Here is a 10,488-nt window from a genome sequence, read left to right on the forward strand (position 1 = left end):
AAATTCTTGCCAGGCTGGACTGTGGCTGAATGGGTGTCTTCGGTTTTGGATGGGAATGGTGTGGCCGTAGGGTGACCAGATAGCAAGCATGAAAAATCAGGACGGGGGTGGGGGGTAATAGGCATCTATATAAGACAAAGCCCCAAATATCGGGACTGTCCCTATAAAATGGGGACATCGGGTCACCCTATGTGGCCGTGGCTTTTCTTTCTCCTGCCTCCTCTTCCCCTGCCCTTTCTGCTCTTCAGCTTCCCTGGTGAGAAGGTCACAGCATTCTGCTATAGCCGTATGCTCACCGGGTGCACCCTAGCTTGATTGATATGAGGAGACTTGATGCAAGCAAGCACTAAACCCTAAAGAGAACAACCATTGGTTTTCTGATCACATTCAGGACCGGTTGTCAGGCTCCAAAGGCACTGGGATTTATTGCACTGAAATGTCGCAGCGGCACAAATCTGTGAGGAGCCTGCGGAGCTGCACACACCAAAATAAAAATTCCAGGCCACTCGGCGATATGAAATATTTCTTAATTACTTTTCCATTTTAACATCGCCTGAATTTTTCAGACTATAAATGGCAGCAGAGCGCAATTAACTCTGGCTTCCATACTGCTTCTCATAAAGGTCTCGCTGCCTGCATCATCCAGGGATGTGCTGCTCACGGAGAACACTGGCTCAGGGATGACAGCAGCCTTCGTCAACACAGGATCATTTACCTCATGCTGAAATGCACTAAAGTTTCCTCCCCCGGGGAGGGTCTCCAGAAAAGCTTCAGGAAGGAACATTATAATACTTACTGTTTAAAAGAGAGTCAGGTAGGCTCCTTCAATTGATTCACCAGTCACCTTTCCAGTCAATACTTTTTGATATTGGCTTCCCTGGTCAATAACTTTTGCTGCATGGAATATAATTCTCAAGGAGTACAGAGATGTGGTCGCCCCACCCTCCGGAGTAAATCTCCCTCCTTGTCTCTTCCTCTCTCGCGCCCTCTAGGTCACAGAGAAACATGGCAGCAGCTGGGTAGCATGATGCCAGGATTTTCGCTTTGGCAAATGCTTTCTTGTCAGAATTACAGCAGTTGAAGCATGAACTCCAGTGGCCCCTGCACTCAAGCTCTTCCCAGATCCTTGCCCCAAGCATCCCTGCTGAGCTGGAATACTGCTGGAGGGTGGGGGAACATGGCAGGCTGACCTGGGCATGATCAAAGAGTCACCCGCACACCCGCTCCTTATTCCAGACACACACACAACCCCTTAAAGCTGTGTCCGGATTCCGACACCACAGCAACTTGCCAGGAGCCCTATATGGGCTGCACCTAATTCACATATCAATTTGCATAATCATTTCAAACCGAAGGAAATGCAACCATGATCTCTGTTTCCGCTTGGTGCATAAATAGTAGAAACTGCGTGGCCAGCAATAACACCCCTTCTCCCCCCCAGCTCATGGCTGACCTTTATGCTGCACGTACGTGGCCAATTCCATGAGCTACAGATTAGGCTGAATATGTTGACTGCATTTGTTGTGTCCTGGGCTCCTGGCAGCTCCTTACATCCAAGCACTGAGTTTTAACTTCCATTAACTTCAAAGGGTTTTGGATTGGGCCCTGTGAACAGTACAGAACAGATGTCCCCACACCGTCATCCAAGACATCTACGCACAGCTCTCTCTTGCCTCCCGCAGGCCTGTCCCAGCATGCACTGAGCTCACTGTAGAAGTAGGAAGGATTCTCTTTCTGGGTTGTTCCAAAATCCAGGTCAGGAATGGAGAGAGGATGCATCCCTAGGATACTGCAGCAGCATTCACTCACTGCAACCCTCCTGGTGATTATATTGCCTGCTGCTGGAATACTCTCCCACTGGTGATGTCAGAGCCATGAAACTTTCCTCGAGGGGTCAGGTCTAGTCTAGTCTATACTTGGTGGACTCGTAATGCTGCCAGCTTTTATTTGTAACAAAGCAAGTGCATTTTTTTAATCCTGGAAAAACTGCCTCTCCTCACCTCTTACACACACACACACAAAATATCCTATTCCATACCCACTGGATTATTTCTTTTCTTCTGGTTGCATTCCTGTGCCTTGCACTTTCACTGAATGGGCCACTTTGAAAAATTGCACACACACTAAAATTCCTTCCATCCTGTCCCACACTTTGTACACCAAGTTTCAGCCTCAGACAAATGTCTCTGGCCAAGTTATAAATCCTTGGATGTCGCCTATGACCTGTATGGCATGCGCCTCCAGAACAGACAGATGGCACAATTCCTAGGACTCACTTTCCCATTAATAAACCTAGTCTTCTAAAGTATGGGGGATCATGGATGGATGGATGGAAAAGAGAATAGTGCCTTCCCCAGCCCTGACCAATGACTATGGCAGGTCATTTCTTGAATGTTTTCTAGGTTAAACTCAGTCATTCATGTCTTGTTACATTATATTATGTAACATGATATGCTGATACAGTCTGATGGGCTGAATCCAAGAACACAGTGAGTCATGTAATAAATTGGAAGCCCCTTCGCCTCCGACACAGCATTTCCAAAAGTGAGGGTGAATCATTTTGATTTTATTTATTCATTTTTAATCAAATACATCTTTCTAAAACAAATAATGAAAAAAAAAATATATACCATTGAGGGAAAGGGGGGGTTAGGCTGGGTGTCTACTTAATAGAGTCTATAAAATATCTTAATTATTATTTCAAATTAACATATAACAGTTACCTAGACTGGGTGTCAAGACTCCTGGGTTCTCTTCCTTCAGTCAGTCACTGACACCATGTATGGCCATTAAGAATTCAGGTGAGACCAGATTTTAAAAAGTTCCCAGTCCCCCACATAAGTAGCCATGTTTCCAGATAAGCTCAGCGCATTTGATACTGAACACTTTTGAAAATTTAGTCCCTAACAGCTGTGTGCCTCAGTTTACCCAAGGGTAAAATACACTGCATAGGGATGTAATTAATGCTTGTAAATCTCAGATGAAAAGTACTATGTATGTGCAAAGTATTAATATTAGGTATTGCAGCTGAGAGACATACACTTTCATACTGTCATGTTTAACTGCAATAAGAAATGTATGGACCTCAAACTTAGTAGTGATTTGATAGATACAAAAAGACCTAGGGCTCACTAATAATAAATATTTTAATTTGATAATAACTGAAGAGAGAGGTGGCCAGGAAAGTACTTTTACTGTAAGCATTATTAGAATTCACTTGGACCAGATTGCTAGCTGCGTTTGTTGATGTCTGGGCAAGGATTGGCTTAAATGCAGATGATTAAAATTGGTTTCAGAGTAGCAGCCGTGTTAGTCTGTATCCGCAAAAAGAAAAGGAGGACTTGTGGCACCTTAGAGACTAACCAATTTATTTGAGCATAAGCTTTCGTGAGCTACAGCTCACTTATGCATCCGATGAAGTGAGCTGTAGCTCACGAAAGCTTATGCTCAAATAAATTGGTTAGTCTCTAAGGCGCCACAAGTCCTCCTGTTCTTTTTATGATTAAAATTGTACATTTTGCAGAAATTAAGAGGGTTGGTTTTTACCCTTTTAATATTGTCTCCAAAATACCATCTAGGAACAGCAACTAATGCAAAAGTGAATATGGAATAAAAGAAGTCGTAACTTACACGATGGAAGAACTGGACACACCTGCCTTTTTGGACACCAAAAACTTACGCTCCCATTAGCTCAAGCACCAGGAACATCTTGGTCTATTTATTCTTGGACCTGTAGGAATTCTCCATTGAAAGAAGGAGGAAAAAACAGATTTAAATTGCTTAATGAGCAGTTATTTTAAAATGGAATTACAGAAGTTATTATTTTGGGAAAGCCTAAAAAGTCAGAGTTTCTCCTTACAGAGACAAGGTGGGTGAAGTCATATCTGTTATTGGACCAACTTCTGTGGGTGAAAGTGACAAACTTTGTGTAGACGAGTCACCCACCTTTTCTCCCTAATACCTTGGGACCAACATAGCTACAACAACACTGCAAACAAGAATTTCTCTTGGAAAACTTAAGATGAAGAATCTGTGAATGAGGCCACACTTGCTCTTGCTTGCCTGATCTCTGTGGCCACACCCCCTAAAGCCCGTATCATTTGTATGGTAGCGTATTCTCAGCAGCTGAAGAGAAATGGATCAGAGAGGAGTATAGTGAGTTAATACCATTCGTTTTCCTATCACAGAGGGAAGAATGCTTGCTGCTTATTGTGCTTTAATAACTAATCTTCCGGAAAACCTCATTGCTATGTAATTATGGGTCATTGACAAAGCAAAAGCTGGTAGTTTCCTAATGCACAACCTTACTGAGTGTATACTCTACTCCTAGGAGAAGTCCTATTAAACTCAATAGGACTACTTGCCTGAGTAGGGGTTACAGGATCAGCCCCTGAAAACATTTAAGGGCTCTCATGTCTTGTCAGATAGAAGGGCAACCAACAAAATTATAGCCCTGGGGTGAAATTCTGACCCCATTCAAGTTAATGGGAGTTTTGCCAAGGATGTCAATGCAACCAGGATTTCATCCCTAATGTCTGATACGGAGAGATGTGGAGCATCTCCAGGGAGGTTCTGCAGCTCCTCAACTCCTAGTGATTCAATGGGACCTGAAGAACACTCAGAACGTTGCAAGAGATGTTTAGCAGCGTGTAGTACCAGGCCCCTGCTGGCGTCGGAGGGAGTTTGCCCAAAGATTTGACTGATGGGAAGCTCTATTTTATTCCTGGAATTATTTCTTCTTCTTCTAATGAATGGCCAGGCTTAAATCTCACTTTTTTCATTATAACACCAGTTTCACTTTTACCTTTTTTTCTCGTGGCCCAAGCTGTGTGAGATAAAAAGAAACGTAAACGCTTAAGGGTAAATGTTTTAATAAACTGGCATTTATTCCAATTCACTCAAGCAGAGAATATTTAAAATATAAATAAAAGGAAAGAAGAACATGTATTTGTCCACTTGGACTTCGATTCCTCCCACTTTCCTTGCCATTTAAAACCTCTGATTTTTGCTAACCGAAATCCCAATAATGTGTTGTTTTTTTCATACACAAATACCATATACATTCTTTTAAATTACTCAGTAACTAAGGAGGATTTGCTTGGTAAATATTGTGTCACTACATAATACAGTAATTACATATTCTGCATACAGGTGGTAATTACATTGACTGTAGATTACTTAATGATTACAGTTCGTGGGTTCAGAAGTAATTAATGTGTCACCTGCACTCTGGATTGTAAAGCGGAAATAATCCTATATTCTTTCTGGAGGGATATTCCCCACCCCTCCACACACACACACAAAATATACAATCCACTCCAAAGGAGTTGGGCTGGGGAGAAGGGGAATTCAGCCACCTACCCTGGAGAGAGCATACAGGGCTGTAAGGTAGCCACCCCATGGGTACTCAGTTTCCTCTGAGCTTATTGTCATGGGGGTTCAGGGGAGAAACCCGACTGAGTACAGACACAGGAGTGGTGGAACCAAGAAGGTAGGGGGGCTCGCGCCCCCGCCCCCAAAGGAAATACAGCAGGGGCTCCACCCCCTGTAAACTTATGTACCTTGCCTCTCTCCCCCTCCTAGCCCTCTGCCCCACATTCGCAGGGAGCTTCCACCCCTCCTGCTCAGACACAAGAACCTGCAGGGTGTCTGAAGAAGCTATCCCGTGCATATCAGCCGCTTATCACCCGGGAGGTCTGACTATTTCTGGCACCTGCATTTCCTCCCTTCAGAAGCCAGAGACCAGTTACATATTCATAGATCTGGGTGAAATTTTGTGGCAAGGCATTTTTTTCTGTGAAAAACACAGATTGAGCAACACAGACATTTTGTGAATTCGTGTTGGTTTTGCCAAATTGCTCGTGTTGGGGTAAAAAGGTTGAAACATTTTGATTTCTCAATTTGAAATGATTTTCCATTTCAAAATGTCCTTCGGAGTTGTTTAAAATGATTTAAAACCTTTACAAATTCTCAAAATCAATATGAAAGGAATTGTTCCATTCAACCCAATGCACTTTTTTAAAAACCTTTCAATTTGTCAAAAATGTTTAAAAGAAATGTTGGGGTTGACCCCAATATTTGTTTTATATTTTTCAGAATTGCCAGTGAACCAAAAAAGAACCAGTTATTTGCATAGCTCTGCCTAGTCACTAAACAGCTTTCTTAAAACAAAGTATTTGTAGTCAGCAGCTGGAACGAAGCATTCAAGAAAAAAGGATTTTAAAATAATGGCTGGAGATGGGACATTAGATGAAGAGGGTTCTGAGTTAACTACAGAGAATTTTCTCCCAGTTGGCTGACTGGTGGGTCTCACCCACAGACTCAGTGTCTAACTGATCGCCATATTTGGGGTCTGGAAGGAATATTCCCACAGGTCAGGTCGGCAGAGTCCCTGCGGGGTGGGGGGTCATCTTCCTCTGTAGTATGGGGCACGGGTCACTTGCTGGAGGACTCTCTGCACTTGAAGTCTTTAAACCATGATCTGAGGACTTCAGTAGCTCAGACATAGGTGAGAGGTTTATTGCAGGAGTGGGTGGGTGAGAGTCTGTGGCCTGCATTGTGCAGGAGGTCAGATTAGATGATCATAATGGTCCCTTCTGACCTTAATATCTATGAGTCTATGATCCATATACTGTCACCCAATCCCAGCTTCTGGCAAACAGAGACTAGGGACACCATTCCTGCCCATCCTGGCTAATACCTATTGCTGGACCTATCTTCCATGAATCTATAACTTCAGTAATTCATCCAGAGGTTATTGGACTATTGCAGGAGTGGTTAGATGGGGGAGGTTCTGTGGCCTGCAATGTGCAGGAGGCCAGACTAGATGGTCCCTTCTGGCCTTAAAGTCAATGAATCTGTAAATAACAAACAGTCTGTATCAACCAAAGTGCTACCATCCCATAATGGTGACCTTGGGAGGCTTAGCTTCTTCAGACACACCTATGTGGTCCTGAATGCATCATAGTCTGGTTCCTCTATGCACCCCAGAGAGATTATGCCTTTGAACCTGGCAAGCGTTCTTTGTTCTCCAGGAGGCTTTTCCAAGTTCAGGTCTCCTCATCCCTTTCTGATCAAACAATAGACTCAGAGCTACTGGTTCTGGCATTGTCCCTTAACAACTCCTAAGTGGAAACTGATAGGTGAGCAATCCCCTCTTCCCTTCCTGATCCATCCCAGATGTGCTCTAGTGAGAGCTACACCAAAACATTCTTGCAAAAAACACGAGCCCATAACCAGAATGACATACAATATTAAGTTTCAGAGTAACAGCCGTGTTAGTCTGTATTTGCAAAAAGAAAAGGAGGACTTGAGGCACCTTAGAGACTAACCAATTTATTTGAGCATAAGCTTTCGTGAGCTACAGCATCCGAGATGCATCCGATGAAGTGAGCTGTAGCTCACGAAAGCTTATGCTCAAGTAAATTGGTTAGTCTCTAAGGTGCCACAAGTCCTCGTTTTCTTTATACAATATTAACACATTTTATAAGCTTGGCTGGAAAAAGGGAATCCCCTCCTGGGAAAAATGCCATGTTTTTGAAAAAAATGTCATCCCAAATTGGGGTGAAAAGTCAAGAAAGTGAATTTTTTTCATGGAGGTTTCCAGAAAAAAATCATTTCAGGAAACCGGAATGTTTGGCTGGCTACCTGCCTGCCTGGAAGATTCTTGTCAATTTTACTTTCTGCTGCAGGCAGACAGGAAGCCATTGTTTGGAAAATCAAAATTTTCCAGCAGAATTGAAATTTTCCAGCAGAAAAATGTTGATTTTGCAAAAAAGGCATTTTCCATTAGAAAATCATTCCAAAGGAACATTCCTGACCAACTCTACAAATTTTTACAGGTGTGACGCTCTCTTCTAAGAACCCAGACCCGTTCTGTGTTCCCTTTCTGCCTTAACAAGAGAGAGCTTTGCTGGAGCTTAGACTGTGAGACAGCTCCCTGCCGCACCAGTTTGTCCCCTTCACCAGCAAACTCCTTGAGACTGTGCCAGTCTTAACTTTGTGTTTCAGGTACAATCCATGAACCCCAATCCCCAAGTTCCCCAGGGGGTCTCTCTGCGGTGTCCAGTTCCTCTCCCTGGGCACTCACACAAATTATTACATTCACTGCCTCCAAAGTGCACTCACCAGCCTGTTAGTTTAGCTGAGGTCCCTCACTTTAATATACAGCTGAGATGGCTCTGTCATAAAACAAGAATAAATTTATTAATAAAGAGTATCGATTTAAATGTAAACCCACAAGGAGTTTATTAATAAGCCCAATAATAGCTTTATTGAGTGTTCAAAAAACTTTGCATACTGTCTTCCCTGTTGATAGTATCCTGGTCTTATCAGCAAAATAATTATCCCTCGAAACTGGTCAAGAATGTGAGCCTTTAAAACAAATTCTCTGCTATTCTCCAAAAGGAGCCCATTATCTGGCTAGTGTCACTGCAGCTGATCACAGCTTGGGCTCATCTGGCTTTACCATGCCTGCAAGACACAGCTCCAGGTAGATGTGTCAAAACATATCTCTGTCTATCTGCAATCAGCTCTGCATCTTGGGTTATAACTCACGGGGCCTGATTCCTCTCTCTCACTCACTCACTCACGCTGGTGACAACTACATCGGAGTCAGTGCAGTTACACCAGGGTAAAGCTAGTGTGAGCGAGTGGAGAATCAGACCCATGCTGCCTTCCCCTGCCCCCAATTGCAGCATTTTCTATCTATTGCCTTCACATAACTTTGTCCCAGTCTGGTGTTGGAGGAAGAGTGTTTGTGACTAAATAAAAGACTTGGGTGAACTGCCAGAAGGAGGATAAAATCACATCTGGAACTTATCTAGGATAAGTTCTGTGGACTCCCTTCTGTGGCTCCCTTCTGTGGACTTTTAAAAGGAGAATGATTTTCACCCAAAAGGGTCCCAAGCTGGAATTCCCTTAAATGAGAATAGTAAAGCCAAAAAAACCCTAAATAAATAAGTGTTTTCTGACATGCAAATAAATACAGTCCCATAAAGATTTATTTAAAAATATTCCCCTCCCATTTTGATGATAGATCAGATCCTGACTTCTTCCTTTTTGCTGGAGGACTTTGGCAGTTTCACCTGAGCTGCGGGTTTTCCTGTCCTAAACTGAGCTGGGGGGAGGATGTTGAACTGGAGACCCTGATCCTGCAATCAGATCCATGGGCAGACCCTTACCCTTGCATAAAGTCCTTTCAAGTTCAGCGGGGGTCCAGACCTGAACCCAAATACAGGATCTGAGCCATCGATGGTGCAGATTTCAGTCTGTTGTGATGTCACTGTCAAGGTCCTCCAAAGACCTTGCAATAATCCTCCAACACAAAGAAAGAAAATAGGACTTACAAGTCAAGCAGTAGATTTTCTTTAAAAATAAAACATTGTTGCTCCTTTCTGATGGATTCAAATTGACTCAGAGAGCTTCAGTTTTTGCATTGCAGCTCACCTTTAATCTAATGTTACTATGAAGTGGATCCGAGCAATATCCCTGCCAAGCACTGAAGACTACAGTCAGTTCTTCTTTGGGTCGGTGAGGAGAGGATGGGAAGGAGAGAGCAATTCCTACTCGATGGACAGCTATGACAAATCAATTGCCAAAAGCTCCGTTTGGTACACAATGTTTCACCCTTTATGTTAAACGCATTTGCCCTTATTAACATTTTATCTGTGTGCCTGAGAGAGAATGCGAGACTTGGCAAATGGTCAGGAATCTACCTCAGGAATAAGCTTTCCTGGCACGCAGAACCCTGCCGCTAAATAGCTCAAGAGCAATGATGAACTCAGAAAGAGCTGTGAAAAAAATGACTGGAGATGCGGGGAAAAGAGAGGCTCGAGAACAGAAACAAGCTGAAGGCTGGGACTGTGTGAAGATATGCAGACACGCTGCATGCCTCAGAGGGGAGATACCAGAAGGTCCAGAGTTCTAATCTCTGCTTAGCCACTGACTTGCTTCACAGCCTTGGTCACATCACTCTTCTGTTTATGTCTCAGTCTCCCCTTCTGCAAAACAAGGATACTAATACTAACCTCTATCATAAGGGGGTTATGAAGTGTGAACAGTGTTTGTTCAGCACTTGGAGAGCATCAGAGTGTCCTTGTATAATATCCCATAATAGGACATACCTTTTTTATTCATTAGTTGCTTGTCTCAGAACCAAACGCCAGTCAGCATTGGTAACGGGTGTTTCAGGGCGAGGTGGCACCAGGAGTCACTGGGGTCTAGAGGCTACATTTTGGCTGATGTCAGGAGTAAAATGAATTACATAATCCCAACCGAGTCGGCTCATAACCACAAGGTTCAGCACGGCCCAGTCAGAAGTCCCTGCTGAGCAGATGCTTGGGGCTAAATCGTATTTGCCTTAGGACAAGCTCCCACAGAATTTGCGTGAGTGTGAGTAAAGAAGAGCAGGACTAGCCCCTGCCCTCTTCAGGGCTAGAATAGCAGAAAGTGTTGCTGGTCAAAACTGAAGTGCACTGGCAGAGCAAT

At 43.5% G+C, this 10,488-nt stretch overlaps 1 long non-coding RNA gene across 1 annotated transcript; it reads right to left on the minus strand.

Annotated features, from left to right (window-relative positions):
• Positions 1-627: 627 nt before the first annotated feature.
• On the minus strand, positions 628-9,312 carry LOC140915535 (uncharacterized). Its single transcript, XR_012160193.1, has 4 exons — positions 9,183-9,312; positions 8,128-8,180; positions 3,631-4,825; positions 628-1,605 (listed from the first exon to the last, which is right to left on the minus strand). It is a non-coding gene; the product is annotated as an uncharacterized lncRNA (long non-coding RNA).
• Positions 9,313-10,488: the final 1,176 nt, after the last annotated feature.

The sequence above is a fragment of the Lepidochelys kempii genome, chromosome 8 (assembly GCF_965140265.1).
Source record: "Lepidochelys kempii isolate rLepKem1 chromosome 8, rLepKem1.hap2, whole genome shotgun sequence".
In the NCBI taxonomy this organism is placed as follows: Eukaryota; Metazoa; Chordata; order Testudines; family Cheloniidae; genus Lepidochelys; species Lepidochelys kempii.